Source organism: Mytilus edulis, chromosome 5 (assembly GCF_963676685.1).
Source record: "Mytilus edulis chromosome 5, xbMytEdul2.2, whole genome shotgun sequence".
Taxonomy (NCBI): Eukaryota; Metazoa; Mollusca; class Bivalvia; order Mytilida; family Mytilidae; genus Mytilus; species Mytilus edulis.
This window is the reverse complement of record NC_092348.1, coordinates 97,111,782-97,124,610: the sequence shown is the minus strand read 5'-3', so window position 1 is coordinate 97,124,610 and position 12,829 is coordinate 97,111,782. Positions and strand designations below refer to the sequence as shown.

The window sequence follows — 12,829 nt, the reverse complement described above, 5'->3', positions numbered from 1 at the left end:
GCTCTCGCTTTTATCTACGTAATAAACAAATAGATCCGTTTTGACATGGTTCTGGACTTTTCACACACCAATGATCAGCAATCGCTAGACAAAATAGTTCTCCTAAATAATGTCAGCCTTTCTTACCATTTCAACTTAACAACCATTAAAAAGTATTAAGGAAGCTGGCTTGTCATGTTTTGGAATTTTGGTCGAATTTTCGGAATCCTCTGGTTTTGTCCATTTGAATGCATTAACAAATTTTGCCCAGTGGACCCCATTTTCCTTTTCATAATTCTTGTACATGTATAATGATAAACATAAAAGTCTGTTAAAGTCTTTTAAAATTTTAATTACTTTTTAATAGTTTTTGAGGACTTTAACTTGTCAATGATAAAGCTATGAAAAGTCGAGAGAGAACATTTTCCCGCCAAAATTTCAATGGCTAATATATTGAAAACAAGCACGGTGACCTATATTATTTTTTTGCTCTTTAGATTCCTTTATTAAATCCCCTATTAATATAAACTAGTGTTTTTAATAATCGGAAATTAGTAATACGGTTATACCAACGCGGTGCGTATGAATCGTTTGATGACACATTGTCTCTGGTCCTTCTTATTACCAAAAAGATCGAAGTGTACGAACACGATGTTGTTAAGATACTCATAGATCTCTTTTTATAACTTTTTTGATTATGTGAAGTAAAACTAAAACATTGTTAAAACATTAAAGATATATGATTAATCGGGAGAAAACTTGATAGTCTTTCCGTTTTACAAACAACTGCCTTTATTATAAGAAAATATAATGTGTCCATGTTGGTCCACTTTCTACTGGTTATAAGACAGATCGAAGTACCAGAAATATTGCGACTGGTTTACGTTTCTGTTTCACTTTCTTAGGATAAATGTAACGTATGATTATCGATCTCGATAGTTTAACTTCGTTACATTCGTACACATTAATTTGACGATCTTTTCTGCATTACTTGTCAATCTAAACTTCAAATATGTTCAAATAACATAGACAGGACTTTATATTTCTTACTAGTCCGGTCGGGCTAGCGATAATTAAAATGTACTAGTCCGAGCTGAAAATTTAATACTATAGTCGCCGTCACGTAAAATTGGCACCATGTTTTTTGTCCAAAAAAATTTAAATATCAGCCGCTTTATAGTCTGGGGCATCGGGCTAGTGGTTAACGACGCAGACTGGGCCTGACACAATCTTTGTTTACAAAGTTACAGCAGCAGAGTCTGTAACAGAGTGTATCTGAATGACATGTGAATAAATTGTCGATATCGATGCTGGCTTTAGTTTAATACAACGGTTTGAGAGAGTGCTGCTGATTTATTGGCGGGGCTTGAGAACAGATTTGAAGCTCTCTACGTTTGATGCATGCACAACAGTGTCGTCTAGCTGATTAGACGCGATTGTATGATTTAATAATGTCCCCAATGAAATAGTGTCCACGGGACATTATTTCCTAGGAAATACGGTCTCGGGACGATATTTACTTATTTATATGTGTCCTGGACATATTTTTCTATGAAAAACTGTCCTCAGGTATGAAAAAGTGTCCCTGAAAGTGGACATATTTAAATACTATACTTCAGTGATAAGATGTCCACCTGGACATTTTTTCACAGGACATTTTTGTCCTCCTGGATTTTTTTTTTTATATATGATTAAAATAACATTCATTGCTAAGTTATGTTACTAAATGTATCCTAATCTATACTTGCTAGTTTTTAATACACTAATTTTGTTACTTTGACAGGAATTATCTCATTGGCATTCATACCATGCTGATGTTCTTAAATTTAGATTATTATTATTCCTTACATGTTCTATAATGTTTGGAAAGTAATATTTAGAAGTAATTTTACTAACTGTCTTGTTAAAACCAAGATGGCATCAACTTTCATCATAACATATGAATAAAACAGCATCTAGCTTGTCACAGTGTACCACTAGTTTTTCCACATTTTCTTTTGCCTTCTTGTCATAGTACATATATAGTACATTTCTTCAAATTTAATTTTAAACTTTTCACATTTCCTTCTTATAGTTCTTCTTTCATTTAGATTCGTATTATCAGGATATTTCTTATAACTTATATAGTTGTAAATTTCTATGTATTCCTTTCCATCCATTTTTTATTTTGTTTATATTAATAAATTTCTAATTAAACTTTCTTATTTTATTAAAATTCAAGCATAATAAAACATTCCTTTAATGACCATTGTATTACTTCCCTTGGAGGACATAATTTGTTAATAATAGTAGGATGTAATGGTTACAAGGAAGTAATTATTTACATAGGCGACAATGGTAGCCTTATTTGGTCCTGCCTTTTCACTATCAAAGATCCATTAAAAAAAATTTCGAATTCTGAATTATCAACACCTTTGGGTGTAATTGCAATGGTCAAACACATATGGTGCCGCAGCTTTTTTGATAGAAAAATGGCATTTTTTAAGGGTACTCAACGGTTCCGGAATTTTCGAAATAGTTCGAATGAAGAACACCCCATGCTTAATTTGGCACAGAAAATCTTGCTAGTCTTAGAGAGTTTTCTCTAAATTTCTCGCTATTTCTACACCAATAGCCAACACTCATTTCTCACTATTTCAATTTTAATTTCTAATTACCAAGGCAGCAGAAAATAAATTTACTTCTACCTATTATCTTGGATGTAAAATCTAGGTGGCGCCAGCGATCTATATTTACTTCCTTTTAACCTATAAATGTCCTCTATTTCATAACATTCTGTAGTCACGTGGACACGATTCATAGATATTGCTATGACAATCTGTCCACTTAGGGGACAATAATCCATGGTAATGGACATTATTAAATGCCTAAATTCTAGGAAATAGTGTCCATGTGGACACTATTTCTTTCCCAGGACACTATTTTGCCTTACACGATCACTGTCTTACAAAGGATGAGTTTGAGTATTGTACGGTGTTTTACTTGGTGGAATGTCAACACGCTCACAGTTAGAGTTATTCTTTACTTGCTTTTCCACAACAATTGTTGCGTGGTATTCTTTGAATTTCTCGTGCTTCACATGCTTTTTTGAGGAATTCATCTGGTTCAATAGCGTGAATCAGCCCCTCAACTACTTTTTACATAAATACTAACTTTGGCTTTAACGCCTTGTTCGTCCATGTCTGGAGATCTTGTTGTAGTTCAAGTTTGGCAAGCATTTTGGAGACGTATCCATCCTCTCGTGACTTGTAATCTCTGGTGATAAATTTTGCCGCTTGACATGTATCCTTTCAAGCTTGTTTATTTTTGTTATCGGGCAGGGGTCGCATACTATGGCTCCATATTAAATTATGAGATCCATTCCTAAAGGTTTAGTTCCTTGTTCTAATCTGACACAAATTTCAATAACTGGAATGCCACCCAAGTTGAATATATGGTGACCCACTATAACAGCATAATTACTTGGAATTGTGTTTAATACCATGATGATTCAATGGCATAAACTTAAATGGAGACAGAAATTTGACATGAAAGATGGTGGGTGAAGTGCAAAATAAAAAACTAGCTTACTATGATCTATGGTTAAAGAATGAATATCAATTATATGGGTCATGGGCAGAGTTGATATAAAATATCAATATGGCAGAGAAGTGGTCTCAAGTTTCATAAAAAGCGACCTGACTAACATGAAATAAAAAATCAAAGGAGTATCCCTATTTGTCTAATCTTCAAGGTGAAATAAAACTAGTATAACAATATTATGCTATTGTGTAAATCTACAGAAATAGAATTTGCTTCAAGTAACAGAAATAACTTTGTCACTAGTAACTTATTTAATGAGTATGTGGGTAATTAGTCCTATAACGTATGACCTCGGGAGCATTATTTACTATTTTTATTTACTGATCTGATACAAAAAAAAATACTATCAATGTGCCACACTTCGCATTAAAAAAGAAATGAATGAAAATATCAGTATAAAAACGTTAAAAATTGAATAAGAATACGAAGTCATATGTCATAGGACTAGTGGGGTATAATAGCTTGTTACAACAGGCTCTTCATAATCGTTTGGTTTGAAAAGGATACTAGTAGTCTGTATTCTTGATTTAGAAAAATGTAATTGCAAGAAAAAAATTACACATTACTTAGAATACTTTAGATCATTCAGGTAGTCTTTATTTAGTATGTATAAAAGAACAACCAGTAGTCATTGGATTGTAGATCATTTAAATAGTCTTGACCTATGTAGATCATTTAAATAGTGTTGACCTATTTATTAGTACAAAAGAACAGCTAGTAGTCATTGGATATTGTAGATCATTCCAGTATTCTTGACATATTTATTTGTACAAATAAACCCAGCCAGTAGTCATTGGATACTGTAGATCATTCAGGTAGTCTTAACCTATTTATTTGTACAAAAAAAACAGCCAGTAGTCATTGGATACCATAGATCATTTAGGTAGTCTTGACTCTTGACCTATTCATTTGTACTAAAAAAAACCAGTAAGGTCTAGATCACTCACCTGCTGATTGAGCACCTGCTGATATAGCACCATCAACTGGCGATACGGCACCTTTTGGGGAAAATTTGATTTGCCTCCCTTTGCACAGTGTCTTAAGTTTTCAGAGAAAAACTATTATTGATATGATTTAACTAATTGTCAAAAAAAAAACCATTGTTTATTTGAATAAATACTTTGAAAATGTAAGTATGTTTGAATTGGCTTTGTAGTATCTCCTTTAGATTTAAATAATATGTGAACTATAAGCTAAAAGAATAAGATTTAATTTTCGTTCTTAATATTTTCATACAACTCGCCAATAACGATGCCTGACCTGTCATATATATGAATGAAGTTCTTGATTAGATGTTTATATATTAGAGAATAATAGACAAAGACAACAGAATGGACACAAAAAGGGAATAAAAAACAATAGGATAACAATAGAGAATAATATATGTAAACAACAACTTGAAGACAAAAATGTAAACCTCGTTCTAATTAGACAAACAATGGTGTCTGTCATATACATGCATGAAGGTCTGGATGGGTTGTCGATATAACAGAAAATAATGGAAATAAAAGACGGAATGGACAAAAATGAATAGATAATAATATTGGGGGAAAAGAAGAGAATAGTAGTATAACATATAATGAACATATAGATAAAGGAGAAGCATTTTTTTCTATTTGAATTTAAAGCACAATGAAATAACTGCCTCTAAAGCTAGATTGTTCAACAACTACACACTTGGATATCCACAAATATTCTAATAAGAAGACAAGCGAAAATAAATCAAGACCACTTAGAAATAACACTTGTAGGAATTTTTTTCACGGTATCTTTATTATACAATTTTACTAACTGTGTGATAAGTTCTATTCAGACAAAAACTACAGTTACCATCATCCGCTTGTCAACAGTTAAACTGTAGATGCATTTTTCGCGAATTTATAGTTTGTCAAAGTTTATGCAAACTTTGCAAACGTATGTTAGAAATATAGGATATAAACGTGTGCTCGCTGAACCGCGTTTTTATCGTTTTTGTTAGAAAGAAATGCACTATAACTACGGAACAATTTCAGTTTTTTGTGGGGTTCGTGTTGATCAGTCTTAAGTTTTAAATGTGTGTGTCTTGTGTACTTTTGTTTGTTGGTCATTTTTTCTTTTCTCTATGGTGTTGTCAGTTTATTTTCAACTTGTTACGGTTTGAATATCCCTATGATATCTTTTGCATCTTATTTATTTTCAATTAAAGTATAAAACAGCTTGCTGAATGAGTGACGATACTTTCAATTCTTTCTATTATAAAAAAAATAATCCATGACTAAAAGATAGAATTTTCAAAGAAGAATTAAGCGCGTTACATTAAAAGCTCTGTGGACAATTTGATTTTGAGAAACCGTAGGACTTGACTACAGCTAACTTGAAAAGGGCATTGTTCGAATCGTATATCCATGTAGGCTCCAGATTTTCCGCCAGTTTTATCACATCAACTTTGAATTTGTATTTATTATCATCAAAGTCTAGTAGAGCATATATGATAATGCTTTTCTGACGTTAATACCAACAATGAACTTTAGGGTTGTAATCAGACGAGAAAGACTTTGTAAAGCGTGGGGTTTGGTCATTTTTTACATAAAAATAAAGTGTATCCAAGTTTCTATGTATCGTTCCAATGTTTTTTTATGGGTTGTTGTCGATATTTTTTTTCCCTTTGGGATTTTTTGACGTTTTCTTTTCATTAAGCAAGAACAATCACCAATTCAGAAAAACACAAGATACACCACTACACTAATCATAATTATAAGTATTAAAAAAAAAGAAACACTGATATGATAACAAAAAATATTTCCCCAAAAATGAATTACTCGCGATCCACAACCTAACTAGAATCAAGGCGAATTTCAATCTTTTTCTGGCCGTTTGTACATTTGTTTGTGTTGTTGGATTATTGTCTAATCAGAGACATATTATATGTCTCAGGTATTATTGACGTTTATCAAACATATTTAAAATTTGTTTTAATAAGAAAAGTCGAACAGACTATATTGAATCGCATGATCTACGAACGTTAATGGTCTCAAGTAGAAATCGGGGATTCATAAAAAAAAGGAAGGGACTACGGGGCTCAAGATAGGATCCTGCATGTCCTCAAGCACATATACCTTTGGTCGTATATCTTTTCAACTTGTTCAGTTCTTACACATTAAATAAATAAAAAGCTCTCAAGAGCCTGAATCGCACATGTTATTTTTTGGCTTAAATCTTTCATTAATGAATATTTTTGCATTCAATATATATATGTTCCGAACCATATGAGTATTTGGACCATACGCGTATGGTCATGACCATATGGGTATATACTCATATGGTCCGACCATACGCGTATGGTCCGACCGTACGCGTATGGTCGGGGTAATTAACACTCTGTTACAGTTTACTTTTTTAAATACTTCTAAACTCTGCATATGGTATGACCGTTCATTAAAAAGACGCTATCATGTAGGTAATTTTATTATTATATTATAATAAAAAGATAAGCTAAATAAAAATAAGAAGTTTCACATAGTTAATTTTACTTAATTGTCAAATTTATAGTAAACACATTTGATACCGATGGTCATTACCGATTTGTTATTACGAGTGAATAGCAATATGTCGACTAAATAATTAAATTCCAAAAATTTCTTAATGAACTGTTATATTTATATAAGAAGTCACTGCACTGGAAAGTAACATTCACTTAGTTTATTTAAGTTGTGTTGTGAAGATGGTGTATTGCAGTCATTTTACGATATTTGAGATGTACAGCTTCTTAAAATCACCGTAGACATCAGAATGGCCAAAGAGCTCGGTATCACTGTACGCAGCAGCAAAAAGGCTAGTTTTTCACTCGCAAACAAAATGTGTAAATGAAAAGGATCGTGCACAAATTTCTTGCAGATGCAAAAAAGCTATGATACCGTGTTGAAGTGAATGTCAACCAAGTCTACATACACGAATGTAACTAGCGATGAAAACTAACTATGGCATCAATATTCAATTTTAACGAAGTTTTTGGATTATAAAATTAAAAAATTGTCATGTTTTTAGATAAAGTTTTTGTATTATTGAAACGTTTATAATGTAAATTGAAAAAAATATATACCCATATGGTCCAAATACTCATATGGTCCGGCCCGTTAAAAACCAAACGAGTATTATACTCATATGGTCCGACCATACGCGTACGGTCGGACCATACGCGTATGGTCGGACCATATGAGTATACGCATATTGTCATGACCATACGCGTATGGTCCAAATACTCATATGGTCCGGAACATATATATATTAATGAGTGGCTTAAAAATGCCATATAAATGTTCATTGCATCTATCATATTTTCTTCAAAAGCAAATAATAAATGCATTGTACCCATATGTTCCATTTTAGCCATAGTGTCTATGTTTCTTGACGTGCAAGGAAATAAAATACAAAATTTATACTAGATTCATTTGAGAAGATTTAAAAAAACATATACAACTTGTGAAAAACTGTCCTTAAAGTACAATAACTCCTTAAGTGGTCAAAAGTGTTTGTAAATCTTATTTTGCTGAACATTTTTGCTGTTTACAGATTATCTTTCAATAATATTCACGATAATAACAAAAAACTGCAAAATTTCATTAAAATAACCAATTTAGTGGCAGCAACCCAGCAATGAGCGTTCGGTTTGTCTGAAAATTTCAGGGCTGATAAATCTTGACGTACAAAACATATTTACCCCATGTCAGATTTGTTCTAGATGCTTTAGTTTCTGAGATATAGGCCAACAACTGCATTTGACCCGTATGTTCTATTTTTAGCCCTGGTGGCCTTGTTTGTTTATGGATCTAAATATTCAGACACAATTCATAAACTAAATTACTAAAGTAACATTCTTTCCACGTCCACTTATATTTTCCCCCATCTGATGAGTTCGTTCTTATGTTGTACTGTTATAGCACTGTCCCAGGTTAGGTTAGGGTTGGGATCCCGCTAGCATGTTAAACCCCGCCACATTCATGATTTATGTATCTGCCTGTCCTAAGTCAGGAGTCTGTAATTCAGTGGTTGTTGTTTGTTTTTCGTTCATTTTTTTATATAAATAGGGTCGTTAGTTTTCTCGTTTGAATTGTTTTACATTGTCATATTGAGGCCTTTTAAAGCTGACTATGCGGTATGGGCTTTACTAATTGTTGAAAGCCATACGATGACCGTAGTTGTTAATTTCTGTTTCATTTGTTCTCTTGTGGGTAGTTGTCTCATTCATTGGCAATCATACCACATCTTCTTTTTTATTAGGCACGATAGTTTCAGAGTAAAAGATTTTTAAATGTAAGCAAACCTGATGAACAAATTTTATAAACTTGTCTTTAAAGGACAATAAGTCCTTAAGGGGTCATTTGAAAATATTGGTCATCCAACTTTTTTGTAGATTTTACTTTGCTGAACATTATTGCTGTTTACAGTTAATATATATCCACAATAATAGTCAAGAAAACAACAAAGAACAGCAAAACTTTATTACAAGGTTGTTTGATTCGTCTGAATTTTTTTTGGCTGATAGATCTTGACCAATTTAACTATTCTACCCATGTCAGATTTGCTCTAAAAGCTTTAGTTTTTGAGTATAAGCCAAAAATTGCTTTTCACCTTATGTTATATTTTTAGCCATTGCGGCCATGTTTGTCGATGGATCAAAACTTCGGATAAACTTTATAAACAAGATACCCTAAGGAACATTTAAGTTAAAGTTTGAAAGTATTTGGCCCAGTGGTTTCAGAGGAGATGATTTTTTAATAGTTTACGACGAAGGGTGTAAAGTATAATGAAAAAAGCTCTCATTGGGCCCTTTTGGGTCCGATCTCGAAGAGCCCCGGTTAGTTAACAAAATGCGCTTGGAGGCAAATACATTTATAACGTGTTGTTATAATTCTTAATTTGGATAACCGTGATGGCATTCCAGTGTATTTGTGTCGCCTAGATTTCCATTACGTAACTTTCGTATTGGGATTGTAACCGATCTATTAAACATGAAAAATACGCGGACATTATCAAGTTCAAAATAACATTCCCTATCGCTTGTTATAATTTCCTTTTTTTAATGGATACTCCCAAAAAAATACTTTTTTAGAACATAAATTAAGAATATGAAAATGTTGTGTCGTTAGAAATATATATACGTAACAAGTAACAAATCTTTAATATATATGCACACGCACACAAAAAGTGTATTAACGCATGCGGAAGAATATCTCAAGAACGTTTGCAATCTCCCATGCTCTCTCTCAAAGACCGACAACTCTGCATGGGGCATTGAACGTTTTGCGGGAAAATCTGAATGCCAACTCAAATCCAATCTATTAGAAAATCGAATTATTACAGAAGAGTGCCCACCATGCACTTGCTCTGCACTATGATTAGTATAGTAGAATAGAAGGATATTATTAGTTACATAGTGTGCTAGTGACCTAATACGGTATATATGGGGTCAGTAAATTCCATATGGGGTGAGAGCGAAGCTCGAATCCCCATATGGAATTTACTGACCCCATATATACCGTATTACGTCACTAGCACACTATGTAACGAATTTATCTTACCGACTATCTTAACGTGTGAAATTAAGACTAGTGATTCTCAAAATGAGCAAGTCTTCAATACTGTTAGCGCTAAGAAAATACTTCCATTTATCCTTCAAAAACAGATGCCAACAATAACGACTTGTAAGGTTTAAATGTGTTTTATGAATTTGTTTCAATCTTAATCATCAATTTCTTCGTCTGTTGGAACTTTTAAGAATTTTTCTCAGTACCGTTTTGTTTTTACAAAGGGACATAACACCATTACTAACCGTGTATGAAATAAGCCCCGCCCCCTTCTTACCTAATAAGGAATATAAAGGGACGTAACTCCACTACTAACCGTGTATGAGATAAGCCCCGCCTCCCTACTAACCTAATATCAAATATACACGGTTTGCACGCGGACGCTTTTAACCAATCATATTCCTGGAAATGTATAGGAGGTAAGATAAACAAATGGATGAAAATTTTATATACATGATAATAGCTATGATATACAAATATTAATTTAATATATAACAACAAACCAGAGTATACTGATTTGTATCACTACAATATAATACTAATTACGATGAGGTTAAATTCCCTGTCATGTATTTCTCGAACTTGTCTCCAAAAAAAATATATCTGGTTTTCAACCTCGCTTTCAGGTATAGGAATGTGATTTCTTTTACAAATACAATCCTTCGGTATATATTTTTTAAAATTCAATTGCGTTACATTGCTTTCAATTTTAAGCAAATTATTTTAAAAAAATGCTTCCAGATATATATATCAACAAAGGACGTTAATAGTACTAGTATTCAATTTAAGTATTTGGGAAAAAACATATTGCGAGTACTTAAGTCTTAATATTTTTGCGTGAACCATGCTTACTTATTCGCAAGTTTTCTTTGAGGGGTTCTCGCTTATGTATCGGCGAGTCTTTGATGTGTCTATGGGCCACTCGATATCTCTCGGCAGGAAGTCGGGACAAGATGGCTATACTTTTTGTGAAGTCATTGCAATAGGACCTATACGCATGGTTTTTGGCAAAAAATATCATGATCCAGGAGAAAAGTGAAAAAACTTTCAAAATATAATAAATATGTTTCCTCTAAGCTTTTCTAATATTACAGTATAAATGAGCAAACTTGAACTTGTATAAAATAATTGAAAACAACACGCTTAATTATTTCTTGCGTCAGAAGCGCTTTTCTGGATTTACCTTCATCAGGAACGCTCAAAGCCAAACATTTGAAATCCGAAGATGTAAGTACCGAAACCGTTGTCTTGAAGAGCAGAGCTATATGTCAAAAATACCAAAAATAAATAGCCAAATTCATCTAAAGCCAACTTTGCCTGAGGGAGTTGAAACCTTAGTTTCTTAATAATTTCAAAATTTATAAACGAATAATTTTATTAAAGTTTCTTAAATCCTGTCAGTACCGAAGTACTGACTACTGAGCTGATGATACCCTCGGAGACTGATAGTCCACTAGCAGAGGTATCGACCTTGTTATGTATAACCTTTTTATGCTTGGACATTTTTCAGACCGTTTACAAAAATAACTTTTTTCGGGTAACGGTTTCAGTAATATTGATTTTGCTTCAATACGCGAATAACTAAAACAATAGCAATATTCTTTTGAAGTTTTTTCAATGATCGGAGAAAAAATACCATAGGAAAAAACGGAACATTGATCTTTTGCCCACAAATTTGAACGTTGGACATAACGTTTTTGCGTAAAAACGGGATAATTAAATGTTATAATTCCTGGTAATTTAAATTTCTGTCCCTTTAATGTCCCGTTACTTAGGAAAATTCCTGTGATATGTTCTAGGTTGAGACACGTTTGATGTGTTCTATGATGGCCTTCGGACATATCATTGTCATACGACTGCTTCGATAAACAGGCATTAGTAATATAACTCCATACTATATTCTTATAATTACATGAGATGCATGTTTCATTATAATACGTTATTCTGATTGGATAACTTCACATCACATGTTATTCCGTAAGCAATTGCATCACTCAATAAAACTTATCATTCATGATGACACGAGGTCCCACAATAAAGTGCACAGGTGAATTAAACAGAAACTTGAAAGAAATCGTGTTTTTATGATCCTAGCTAAAAAATGTAATTATAAGTATTGAATGCTTCTTTTTGTAACTTTATAGGGTTGTAAAAGCGTTGACCGTGCGTACATTTTTAGAATGAAGCGCTTCCGCGCTTCATACAAAATGTACTTCGGTCAACGCTTTTACAGCCCAATAAATTTACAAAAAGAAGCATTCAATTCTTAAATATGACGTGCTTCTTTCGCTTTGTGAACAAACCCCTGCTCTAAATCCAATAAAATTTGTTTGCACATGTGTATATTGATCTCTTCAGAATAATGAATTTATCAAATTATCATGCACTTTATATATTTCCTTAACTTTTAAACACTTTCAAACTCTTAAATGGTGCACATGATGTTACTAATTCATTTATTATGACCGTAATGTGTTGCATTCTGAAATTGACATATTTCACTGCCTAGATACAACCGTTCATGCTGGCTGTCCAAACTCCTCCCTCTGAAAAATCAGAGTGCCAGCTGTTTGCTTCTTTACAAACAAAAAAGGAAGGTTCATGGAAGAGCCTGCACGAACGCTTTTACACTAATACTTATCGGACATAGAAATTATATTAATTGTCCTATTCAGAATTGAAATAACTGATGCAAGCTATTCTTT

General features: G+C 32.8%; 1 protein-coding gene across 10 annotated transcripts in view; it reads left to right on the top strand.

Annotated features, from left to right (window-relative positions):
* LOC139524914 (MAM and LDL-receptor class A domain-containing protein 1-like) overlaps positions 1 to 12,829 on the top strand; it is a 228,158-nt gene that overhangs the window by 197,764 nt on the left and 17,565 nt on the right. The window lies entirely within an intron of this gene.